This window comes from Phodopus roborovskii, unplaced genomic scaffold, assembly GCF_943737965.1.
Source record: "Phodopus roborovskii unplaced genomic scaffold, PHOROB, whole genome shotgun sequence".
NCBI classification, from domain to species: Eukaryota; Metazoa; Chordata; class Mammalia; order Rodentia; family Cricetidae; genus Phodopus; species Phodopus roborovskii.
Window position 1 is genome coordinate 52092016 of NW_026126433.1, and position 13596 is coordinate 52105611.

A 13596-nucleotide genomic window follows, 5' to 3' on the forward strand; every position below is an offset into this window, starting at 1 on the left:
TGTCTTGCTTGAGAAGCTGTCTACTGTTTGCTAGCTTGTAACAAAGCTCTATAAGGTACTTAGGGATAAAAATGGTTAAAGTTTGCCTGGCTTCACTCTGCTGCTGGCATAAGAAGTGATTACATCTTACAGGTGGAGGTGGTGCAATTTGGCAGGGGACAGAAAATTTTATGGGGATAACTGAAGGACATCGTCACCAAGTAGCCTGCAAAAATGAAAAGGCTTGCCTCTTCTTGGAAGGACTGCTTCTTCGGGGAAAGGCCCTTGAATGATTTATGTTAGTGATAAAGGATGGATGCCTGTGTTTATCCGTTGCTTCTCTCGCCACCTTAGACTTTTTGAATCGTTACTCTGAAGGTTAAGGTTTGGCATGTCTCAATCATTAGCAACTTAACCTTGATTTGCCTATGTTACACACGATAAAATATGTTGATAAATAATCTAAAATACCAACAATCAGAAAGTCATTTAAATTTAGATTAATTCAGAAGACTTTGTGACATGATTTACTTAACTGATGCTCTGTTTGGATTGACAAGATTTGGGCTTCACTTGTTTCCGAAAGAGGAAGCTAGCTACTCCCCCTTTCTGAGTGGGTCATGGAGCCTTGGAGGCTGCCAGACAGAACTAGACATTTTCTCCATATGTTATTTAGCACCCATAGATTTACAAGGGGGCAAAGATCCCTTTTGAGAAGAAAATACTAGAAGTGTGATTTCCTCAAGGTTCAAAGATGCAGAGAACTAGGGATGGGTTTCAGGTGGTGGAGTGTTTGCTAGCATGCATGAAACTACATTTGATCCCAATAGCACATAGCACATAACTGTTCATAGTGTACAGGTCATTGATCACAGTAATCCGGAGGTTGAGGCAGGAGGATCAGGAATTCAAGGTCATCTTTGGCCATGGAGAGAGTTCAAGGCCAGCCTAAGGTCCAAAAATCCTATCTCAACACACACACACACACACACACACACACACACACACACACACACACACACACACAAGTCATTCAAAGATGTAAACAAGTCAGGATAGACTGAATGACAGTAATCAAAGTGAGACGAGTGATAAAGACTTGGGAGGTAATCAGCTAGAAAGAGGAAGAGGGGCCAATAAGATAGCTCAGTGGGTAAGGATGCTTTCTGTACAAGCCTGGCGACCTAGGTCCAATCCCCTGAACCCAAAGTTGTTCTTTGTCCTCCTCATGTATACCAAGAAAAATCACATCCATGAACATCTCCACCCCCCACACCAATATTAAAAACATTGTTTGAATTTACAAAAGAGGGGAGGCTCACAGAAAGGTAGGGGTATATCTGATATGGCTCAGTGAGTTCAGTCTTGAGGTGGGTGAGAGGAAATATCTGCCTTCTAGAAAAATTATGGCTCTAGTTTGTCGGGAGCGGTCTTTGTGGGGCTGCAATCGGAGCCAGCTGAGCAGCCCCAAGTCCATACCTGAGTGGAGGTGTGTGGATGAGGGAAAGTGTAGTTATAGATGATAAAGAAAGACAGAGACAGAATAAGGGTCAGGAGGGCAGATCAGTCAATACTGAAATGCCAAAAGTTTATTTTTCACCACTCTTATGTACCATAACCAAAAAGGGGAACACAGTATCATGCATATGGAACAAACAGACTTTTCTTTCTCACTTATTCTAAGGGTTCAGTAATCATACCTTAGCTCCAACTTCTTGTTCCCTAGCCTTGAGGTCATGAGTAGCCACACCTCAGATTCAGTCTGTTGTTATTTAGACTAAGACAGCCAAAACATCCTTCTATAGCCACACCTTTGACCTTTAGGTCTTATGACTTGCTGACAGCTTTGAACTCTCTGCCCTTGTGCCAAGATGGAGTGCAGCCATCTTTATGGGCACCCACGTTAGTTGAGCTCAGTTATCCTCAGGAGCCCTTAGGAATATGTAGGAATTAAAAATGTATTGGAACTATTGCTGTATGAGGGCAGATTTTATGATAAAATACTTCTAATCTCATGTTCTGTAAATCAGGAATCCAGGAGATGTTTAGCTTGGAGGTCTTGGCTCACGAGCTCTCATAATGCTGTATGCAAGCTGCTGGCTGGATCTACAGTCATCTATAGGCTAGGAGGTCATCTTCCAGACATAGCTACATGGTTGGGAGCAGCCTCAGTTTGCACTGGATGTTTGTCTCAAATTTTTGTTCCATACAACATGGGTCTCTCCAAAGCTTTGTTCAGTTCAGGCGGCCTCAGCAAAGGCCACAGGCTGACTGGTTTAGTTCTGGGAGCCAAAAATCTCAGTGTCAGCATGGTCAGAACAACTTTCTTCAGAGTTGTAAAAGCTGACTTCTCACATGGTGGACATATAACTGGCTATCTCTGGCCTCTTATACAAGCACAAATCTCCTTCATGAGGGATCTGACCCAGGGCCCCACCTCTAAAACGGTCACACTGACATTGAGATTTTAACATATGAATTGAGGGGTCTGGGGAGAATGCATTGAGTCCACTGTATTGCCTGAGTGTCCTCACAACATGGCAGCTGGATTTGGGGGTGGGGTGGGGAGAGAGAGAGACAGAGAGCACACGCTGGGAATGGAGTAGGCATTGCCCCATTGACATGCCTCCTCCAATAAGGCATGCCTCTTATTCTTCCTGAACAGTTCCACCAACTGGGGAGCAAGCATTCAAACATATATGATCCTATAGGGGCTATCCTTGTTCAAACCACAACAGTCTAGTTCCCTAGAATCATTGAAAAGTATTTATTTCGTCAGTGAATAGTTTTTTAGAAAAAAAAAAAAAAACATTAGAGCTTACTTTGAAAGAAAAGAGAGAGTAAACCAAATATTGATTTTTGCTCTGATCTGATACCCTAGGCTAATGTAACTAATACTTAGTTGTGAGATGTGACCCCTTCTGCTATGTAATAAAAACCCTCAGATATGTTTCACCTTGAAACTGAACTAACAGAGCATGTCAGATAAAGAATTAAGACTGCTTAGTGAGGACAAACCATGCAAACCCATGAAATGAGGGTTCTTGTTCTATGTCTATTAATCAGTTTCCCCAGTGAAATGGAACCAGTAGGGTGAATGGACAGATAGGGAGGGAGAGAGGGAGGGAGATATTTTATGGGGAATTGAATAGATATGATTCAAAAAGGCTCACCTGATCACAAAAGCCAAGAAATCCCACGGTCTACCACCTGCATCCTGAGAATTCAGGAAAGTTAGTGTCAGAACCAATCGGTTGAAGTCCAAAGGCCTGAGAATGGGGCCGGTGGGGCAAGCCCGGACCTAAGTCCTGATGCAAGGGGTGAAAATGGTTTAGGTCCCAGGCTAAGGGCACAAGAAAGAAGAAGAAGAAGAAGAAGAAGAAGAAGAAGAAGAAGAAGAAGAAGAAGAAGAAGAAGAAGAAGAAGAAGAAGAAGAAGAAGAAACGAGGCATTTAACTCAAGCATGATGGCAGCGGAAAGGAGAAAATCCTCCATCCTAGACTTTCTATTCCTCTCAGGCTTTGGATGGAATGCCATGATGCCCCAGACCCCAATGTATTATGAGTGCTGGTCTCACTGAGACAGCCTCACAGACAGTCTTTGATCTGGGCCCAGTCAATGTGGCACATCACAAATGTTAAAAAGCATAAGTGACACACAGTGACTTAGGTGCCTAATTATGGCTAAGTGGCTTTCCTCGATTTTCACATAAAATGCCCACGACATTCACTATCTGCTGAGATCATTTTTAGCCCCTTTTCCTGAGAATGACCTTCATCAAGAAAAAGGCCCTATAACACTGAATTGGGGATTGACATAGGACAAAGTAGGGGTAATCAGTCAGAACCTGTTTCCTGTCTGTTTGGAGTTGGGACTGAGGCCCAGAACACCAGTCACTGAGCAGAGGCATTAGGGATGTTATTGAATGTTCCTCTGCCTCCAGTGCATGGTGGATGAGAAAGGGAGGGTACCAACTTTGGTAGTTTCTTATCAGACTGTTCTGACAATGTTGAGATTTATCTGACCTTGGAGTCTATGAGGTACCTTATTATCCTTCCAAAAATAATCCTATTTTGAGGAAAAAAAATCCTATTTTGTTATATAAGCTACTTTCTGAGGAGTGGGTTGGGGAGAGGGAGTGAGAGGAGGGAGGGAACTGTGATTGGTATGTAAAATGAATGAAAAATGTAAAATAAAAAAATCTGTTTAAAATATTGTGGCTAGTTTTAATTGTTGGCTCTATGCAATCTAGAGACACCTGGGAAAGGAGTCTCTATGAGGAATTCTAGAGTAAGTTGGCATATCTGTGAAAGATGCTCTTATCTGACCTAATTAAGGTGAGTGCTGCCATTTCCAACGGCTGGTTCCTGGACCGATGGGAAGGAGGTAGCTAGCTGCCCACTGGCATGCATGCATCCATTGCCCTAGTCCCACTGAGGACTCCACAAGACCAGTCCTCTCCAGCTCCTGCTGCCTTGACCTCCCTGCCATGATGGACTGTAATCTGGAACTGTGAGCTGAAATGAACACTGACACCCCTCAGCAGCTTTTATCAGGGAACTTTATCACAGCAACATGAGGGAACTAGGACCTATACTATTTCTAGCACTCAGTTACTGATTTTCTAATGGAACTGTCAGAGATGCTGATAAAGATCTTTAAAGGGGTAATGTACTGATGAAGTTGCCAATTGTAACACAAGCCCCGACTAATTCAGTTGGCTGTATGGAAGAAAATACTTTTATAAGGGTAATTTATAGGATAAATTTAGATATCTGGTTTTTCATTCTGTTTTGTTTTTACTGGGCCATAGCACCATCATAAAAAATGGCAGCCCAGACCTCCAGGCCCAAAGTCCCACGAGGAGGCATTGCTGTTGTGCAAAGTCAGAGCAGACAGAATTTCTATTACTGGGACGACATCAGGGTAGGTGTTTACAATTAAAATTTTATATTGTGGAAGTCTCTAAAATTGCTTTCCTTTCTACATATAACTCTTGAATTAGTGAGAATTCATTCATGAGCTTAAAACCAGACCAAGCTCACAAGTACTTGCCTAATTGTGCTGTTACCATGGTAACCAATAGCCAAAGCACAGGAATGCAGGGGTAGCTTCTGTTGTTCATCATGAGCTGGAACCTGCCACCCGGCCTTCTCCGGAAGATATGGTCCCATATCTTGGCCATTAGCTCTCAGGTGACACTTTTCATCAGGAACCTCAGCATCCTGGACCTTTGATCCATTCCCTTCACTCTCCTTATCAACTTCCTGGTTGGAGAGAAAGAAGGAAAAATTTCATGGAACAGCCACCAATCTCTGAACTCCCTCTTGTAGAGACATTTGTGTAAAAAGCTTTGTCTTTTAAGCAATATCAAGCTTCACTTTTTTGCTATTCAACTTATGAAATCCTGATTTCATGGGAAGAAGACAAATGCTAAGGGTGTGTGTGGGGGGGGGTGTTGAGGGGCAAGAGGCATCGGAAATGTGAGCCAGTCTGGCCACAGGAGCTCAGTGCAATTGCATGGCTTGATTATAAGATGGGAAAACATCCTTCCATACTCCGAATCTTTGTATATTCCCTATAGGCTCATGTATTTGGATACTTGGTCTCCATCTGGTAGTGCTGTTTCAGAAGATGGTAGAAATTTGGAGATGAAAGGCCTAGCTAGAGGAAGTGGGTTGCTGGAGGATCAGCCAGCTTCCTGCTCCTTCTCAATTTCCCGATCCACCTAGATGTGAAGAAACAGCCTCACTGCCACCACTGCTATGGAGCCATTGGCCACCAAGCCTTGAATCTGTCAAACTGTCACTCCACCTTCCTTAAGTTGCTTTTGCCAGTGTTCAGTCAGGGCAAGCAGAAATCTAACTAGTAAAACACCCGTCCCATCTCAGAGCCCCCGGCACTTCCAAGGAATTCACAAGCTGGAAGGAAGAACAAACACTTGGAGAAACTGAATCCATGACTGAAGCTTTGGGTCAACCAAGGTGCTAAGAGCCTAAACCTGTCATACCACACTGGGACCTCTGGAATAGCCAGGACCACAGGCATGAACTACCATGCCAAAGCCCCCATGTAAACCATTGTAGACCATTCCTTTATGCTCTCATCCTGTAGAGTTTTGTATTTTACTTGACCCAGGGCTAGGGCAGGAAACCTAAAGCTATGGCAGCTCATTCCTTCCAACTCATATTAACCTTTTCTAATGAGGACCATTGTTATGGTCCCCAAACTTGACTCAGCTAATCAGACGTTCATGGTTCTCTCAGGGCCTTTTCTTTATGTCAATATTCCTGAGTCTCCCTGTCCCTAGTCCTCGAGTTGTTCCTATCCTGACAATTGTGAGCACAAATTACAATTCTGGGCACATTTATGAGTTTATATTATTCATTGAAAATCGAATCCCATGAAAATTTCATTTGTCTTTGTGTCTCCGAGTCCAGCTTGGTGCAGGGCATGCAGTAGGCAGTCAGTAATGCTTTTTTAATGGATAAGTAAAGATGAGTTTGCAAGAGCCACATTTTATATTTTCTCAGAACTCTAGAGTAAAAAGTAATTTTTCTCACTATCACATTTACAAGGAGGCACATTAGAAGGAAATGACTCATTATACATTTGCCAGTTGTATTAAAAAGAAAACAAATTTGAGTAAAACAAAATAAGATTCTATGCGCTATAAATAAGCACATAGGACATCACTTACGTCCCCAGGATAGGCCAATAGAGCTCATGTTTATATTAGAGTAACCATGATGGGGGAACTTAGAACTGTGCCTGCCATTCAATATTCTTAAAATAAATAAATAAATAAATAAATAAACCGGAAAGTTTGTTTAGATGAAGAATAAACTCAGGAAGGATTGACTGTTGGCTTCATTATTTGCATCTTTGACCCATGAAAGAATGTGGGCTGGTTTTGCAAAGCTCTAAGAATGATAACTAGAGTGATGGCAGGAACTTTTAAAGAAGGAAATTTGGGTCAAGATAAGAAAAGATGTGCTGGCCATCTCTGTTCTCATGCGGTTGAGTCACTCAGGGACTAAAGACAGGGTGACTCAGGAAACTCACATCCAAAGTAGACCTGAAGAGTATGAAAGTGTGATTGGCTTGGGTGCTACGGCAACAACCAGTAAGTTTTCAAGCTACACTAAAACTAATAATAATGGAGTGATATGGTCAGATGAAATGACCCTCCAAAGAATACATTTTCCACAGCTGTGGGAGGCAATGATGTTGACCTTGCATTGGAGAGCCAATCCCACCCTCATCATGTTACACTGGTAGAAAGAATAGCAGATAGAAGGATCTTCAAGTCTTTGGAACAGTTAACATGTGGATTTAGAGAGTGACCAGATTATCATTTCTGAATTCTGGGGAGTAGATGGAACAGCGGGAAGTCTCATCTGTCTTGGCTAATCAATTAATACATAGCTAGGACAGAAAGAAAACAAGGTAGAAAGGAAGGAAGAAAGGAAGGAAGAAAGAAAGAAAGAAAGAAAAAGAAAGAAAGAAAGAAGGAAAGAAATAAAGGAAGGAAGAAAGAAAACCTTAGCAGGACTTACTAGAAACTGAATTGCTTGTGACTTGACCTGCCCAAAACCAGAAGTATGATCTCCATGAGAGTTTAGACTGAAAAATAGAAATAAATAAATTTAGGGTAATTATTAATAAGTGGGCACTTGCTGCCAAGCCTGACAACATGAGTTCAGTCCCCAGGCCCCACAAGGTGGAGGGAAAGAACCGACTCCTATACATTGTCTACTGGCCGCCACATGACACCATGACATGTGTACTCTCAATCCCAACAAATAAATAACTGTGATAAAAATTTAAATAATTAATATCAGGAGTAGTGATTGGTGATTCTTACATAGATGTTTCAAAATGCATTATAAACCAGGCAATGGTGACACACAACTTTAATCCCAGCACTCAGGAGATAGAGGCAGATGGATCTCTTTGAGTTCAAGACCAGCCTAGTCTACCAGTGAGTTCCAAGACAGACAGTATTATGTTTAATTTTCTCTCTTACCAGTAAGAAAACTAACTAGCCAATGGTTATCTGTTACCTACATGTGATCTAGAAAGCAATCAAGGTGACCAAAAGCTGAATGTAAGCCATATTTCTTATATAATTTGTCTGGATCAATCTCTAATTTATTCCCCTTCTCCCATTGGTACTAATACGATGAACTTACAGGATCAGATGCCGAGTTTTGTCCCTCTTTTTCTTTGTTTTCCTCTGTGCTATATTCTTCCATGGTGTCCCCATCAGTAAAGTGGATGATAACCCTTTTGGGAGCAGCGCTTTTATGAGATCTACTTATTTCTGAATGTAATTGCTGGAGATGGACTTCCTCCACAAGGGATCCCCCAGCTGTTTGAAAACAGAATGCCCAGGACAAATTGCCCAGGTCAGTGTTTATATAGAGCTGGGAGGTGTCTGGTTGTTTTCAATCAAGGGAAAGACAGAGTTCAGAGGTAATCCTATCAGCAGTCTTGATTCTTCACATCTGAGAGGAATGCTCAGTCTGAGGTAGAATAAAAGATTTGTGTAGTGAAAGGGTGGTTATTGGATGTCTGGACAAAATGTTTCAGCATGGTTGCCTGATCTTTTAATCACTGTAAACCCCAGGTAGGAGTGAGCCATTGACCATCAAATTTCTCAGTTATTCCATTTGTACTGAGAGGTGACACAGGGAATGTGTATAAGCACAGACTTTGCACAGACAGGAGAAAATATTTGCAAAGCTTGTATCAGAATGTGTAAAGAACTACTATAATCCAATAGGTAAGAGATAATTCTCACATGGCCAGTAGCTTTTTGCAGACTACCAAAGATGAATTACAGGGAGCAAATAAACACAAAAAATTGGTTGTGTCCCAGGAGGATTGAGCCTGGTTAGGAATGGAAAATAGGAAAGAGAGAGAGAGACAGAGACAGAGAGAGAGAACATAAAAGAGGGAGCCAATATTGGTTTGAAGATAAAGTTGAACACAAAGAAAGGTCGAGGGAACTACAAGACTGCTCCCAACTAACAATCTCAGCTTCCGTGGAAAGGCTATCATAAATGCCCTTCCCGGAGAGTGAGATCAACAACTAACTTCTTCATGGAGTCCTCAACTAATGCCTGTTGAAAACAGGAGCAAACACCCATACATAAACACTGAGTCAAACTAGAACCCAGAAGCAGATGGAGAGGACAAGACCATGCGGTAGAAGTACATAGAGACAGCTTACCTGAACAAGGAGGAGCTAAGGGCCACTAGACTGATAGCTGGGAAGCCAACAGGGGTCTGACTCGGACCCCCCTGAATATGGGTCTCAGCCAGAAGGTCTGAGCAGCCTAAGAGACCTCAGACAGTGGAGCCAGGATGTATCCCTGGTGCACAAAAGGACTTTGCAAACATATCCCCCATGGAGGGATAACTGCCTTATTCTAGAGATAGGAGAGAAGCCCTAGTCCCTACTTCACAGGACCTGTCAGATCTACATGACCCCAACTGGATGGCATTCCCCTACATATTGTATTGTGGTGGGGGGTTGGGAGGGGAGGGTGTTCAGAGTGCATGGGAGAGGGTAGAGAGGGCAAAAGGGAGGGAAGGAGGGAGGGAGGGCTTGGGGGGGAGGGAGGGAGGGAGGGAAGGAGAGGGAACTGGGATCGACATGTAAAATAATAATAATAATAAAAAAAAAAAACGCTTTGACTCCAAAATTTAAGTTGAAGAACAAGTTACTGGGGAAAAGTATTTCTATTTTTGTTTCCACAGAAAATGAAAAGATGTGGATTCCTTCCAGACTAATGTGGTTTGATCACACCAGACCGCCTGAAACAGAGTACAAGCTGATCCTACATTCCAAACAGCTGGACAAAACAGCCCTACAGACTACAGCTAGGATATCTGAATCTTCTTCGAATCCCCCAAGACAGCGCCCCTTACCAGCAGGAAGTAGTTTGGAAAGAACGACGCCCAAATTCCCAAATATTGTGTATAAATGTTTGTTTTCATTTAATTGGACTTTGTTATATAAAATTAAATAAAAAAATACTCTATATGCATAAAAAAATTGGTCGTGTCATTAATCATTAATATTGAAGCCTAATAAGATGTCAAAATATGCCCACTAGAGTGACCAAGACTTAGTGTAACTAACAATACCACACACTGGGTAGTATATGAGGCATTGCTAGTAAGGAGGTATTGTTTAGGCATGGAATGTTTCCCCAAAGGCCCAGGTATATCAGGTGTGGTCCCCAGCCTGTGATGCTACTATAAAATATTAGGACATTTAGGAGGTGGGGTCTGATGGAAGGAAGTGGGGTCATATTAGAACGTGCTCCAAGATGTTCGAGGAGAATTCCGAGTGCTAGTGAAAAATTTCCAGGAAAACAAGACAAGAGTCTTGTGACCTCCAGTTTCTTTACAACGCGGAATTGTTCTTGTAATGTGTTTTCATGCTCCTCTCAGGTGTAGTGGATAGGAGTGAGTTCACTTCAGATTATCCATTACAACTGGATACTGCTATTTATTAATATTCCTCTCAGGAACAACATGTTTTCTTGCCATGTGTGGCTTTTGCCAGCCACCTGTGGCTTATCCTTGTGGTTGTACACTTTACTCAGGTGCCTCTTCTTAAGCCTCAGAGTATAAATTGTCTGATGCTCTGAATAAAGTTGGCTGCTGCATGAGACTAGTCTGCCTCATTTATTGGTCCCATTCTCCCAGGTCTCTCCACCTCTAGTGTGGTGACAAGGTCACTCAGGAACTAGAGTCCTTTCCTCTATTACATGACCAAGCTTCCTCTGCCACATTCCCACCATATTGTGCTGTGCCACCAAAAGCCCATGTGACCACAAGCCAAAGCCTCTAAATCAGCGAGCCAAAATTTAAGTCACTTTAGAAAACCTTTTGGCACCGGGCAGTGATAGTGTACACCTTTAATCCCAGCACTTGGGAGGCAGAGGCAGGCGGATCTCTATAAATTAGAAGCCAGCCTGGTCTACAGAGCAATTTCTAAGACAGCTAGGGCTGCTACACAGAGAAACCCTGTCTCAAAAAAAGAAAAAAAAGAAAGAAAGAAAACTATTTGGCAAGTTCTTAAACACTAAATACACATTTACTGTGTCCTCTTTTAACTTCTTCCTTTAATAGCTACCCCAAAATATGAAAAATGTCTAATATATGTGAATATTCATATCACCTCAATTTGTGAGCATCCCAGACTGAGCAAGCAAAAGGTAGTTTATCTAGTCGATGAAATGCTACTCAATAATTGAAAGTGGCAAACAGCTAACACTTGTAACACAGTGAATAACTCTCAAGAGCCTTATGCTAAGTGAGAGAAGCCAGTCATTGCATGGAATGACTCCATTTATGTTTAGGAAAGGCAACACACAGATGTGAAAACAGTTCAGTGTTTTCACTAGAAGTGAGGGTTCTCTTCTAGTGAAGAGGAAGAGGAAGAGAAGAGGAAGAAAAGGAACAAAGGGACCAAGGTAATTTCTTAGATGGAAACGTCCCAATAGATGTCTCACTGTAGTAGGGTTCTCCTGACTGCACACATTTATAAAAATTAAGCAAATGTGTTATGGAAGTCAACTAACTTAATTTACTTAATTTCTCAAGCATTTATTTGTTTGTGTGGGGGTGGATGTACCATGGCATTGAGTGTGGAGGTCAGAGGACAACTTTAGGGAGTTGGTGCGCCTTCCATACTGAAGCTCCCAGGGGTTGAGCTCAGGTTTGGCCACAAGTGCACTGACTTGCTGAGCCATCTTGCTGCCTCTGATTTCATTATATTTAAAGTACATCTCAATAAGACATAAAAGCTTTGGTGCTAGGATACCTATATTTAAAATCTTATTATTTAAATATACACCTGTCATGGTATGCTCATCTATTAAATACTAACACAGAATGATACTGCACCAAGCTTTTATAGTTATTATAAAGACATAAAAGAGGTAGAACAATTCTTAGAAAATAGTGTTTAATAAAAGCCAGCTATTATTAAGTATATATCATTAGCTTAGTAGTGTATATAGCAGGTACCAATGTTATAAGCACACTTATTTTTTAATAACATTTAATATATTTTAATGTTATATCAGCAAGTATAGTAGACTTAGCTGAATTGGAATAATTCTCCTTTTTTTTTCAAACACATAGACATCCTGGATAAAATTAACAAACAAAAACATTAGCTCATAACCGCTCTAAGAAAGGTGAGAAGAGAGGGAAGTGGAGGAAGAAAATAGAAAGGAAGAAGGGCATGCAGGCAGGAAGGGGCGGGCTTAGGGATCAGAATTGGAGGAAACAAAGCATGAGCTGGAGCCCAGGCAGCTCCTGGGAGTTTCCAAATCAAATCCAGGCCTTGAGGCTGGATCCTATTGGCAATTCTGAGAGGAGAGTCCCAGTCATGGATGCCATGAGTATGAGGAGCTAAGATGAGCTACACACGAAAAACTAATAAAATACTGTTGTATCTGTAACTTATGAACTAAAGAAACTCTGCCATGGCCTGCAAAAGTAGCAGAGACATTTACCATATTGTGGCTATGTCCTCCTGGAAAACAACTGGATCGTAGGCCAGTACCAAAAGCTGATAGGCAACCAGTTCAGGGTCATTATATGTATGATGTTCAAAGACAAAGCCAAGGAATCAAAAACCAGTATAACCCTCACAACTCTGCTGAGTGCAAAGACAAACCTGCCTCAGAGTTATACTTCAACATGACAGGGTATCCTGAATCTTTGCTAAAAACGACCTCTGATGAAGACGTACTTGCAGAAACTTAGAAACCATGATTCGGTGTTTCAAAAGGAGAACAGGAAGCAAAGAGAGAGGAGGTGTGAAAGGTTAATGGTGCCTGCCCTGGCCGAGCTTCCTTCCATGGGCCCTACTTAAAGGTTCCACTGCCTGCCTTTCAACAGCACCTTGAGCTGGGCACCACATTTTCAGCAAATGGGTGTCATTCAATGTCTGTAACAGAACGGATCCAAGGATTAAGAATAATAAGTGGTGGGGTGGCTATTCTTGGTTGTCAAATTGACTACATCTGGAACTAAAACCCCAAATGGAATTGCATCTGTGAGGGCTTTTTTGCTTAATCTGAAGTAGAACGATCCATTTCTAATCTGGATTTTTGAGGTAGGAAGACACATCTTTAATCCGAATCTAATCTGGGCCACCCCTTCTATTGAAAGCCTATATACATGGGAGAAAGAAGCCTTTGCTTTTTGCCTGCTTGTCCTTGCCTTACTAGCAAGTCCTCACTTCCTTCTACATCTTGCTTTTCTTTCCTTCTTTCCTTCCTTCCTTCCTTCCTCCCCCCTCCCTCCCTCCCTTTCTTTCATAAAGTTCTAGCAAGCACAGTACTGGCCAACTTCAAGTAAACAATGGTCTATCAGACACTGCATTCTTGACACAGGAATTCAGCTACTAGCAAAACAGCAATTGGGAGAGTGAAGTGAAATTGTGATTAATCATTCTTGCAGTCTTCATTGAAAGGTCCTATATCAAAAGGGAACAAGAGTGACGTGCAAGGAACAGAAATTAATAAAATCAGGAAAACTCAAATTACAGTAAGTTTTGACCCTTAACACAATTTCAGTGGG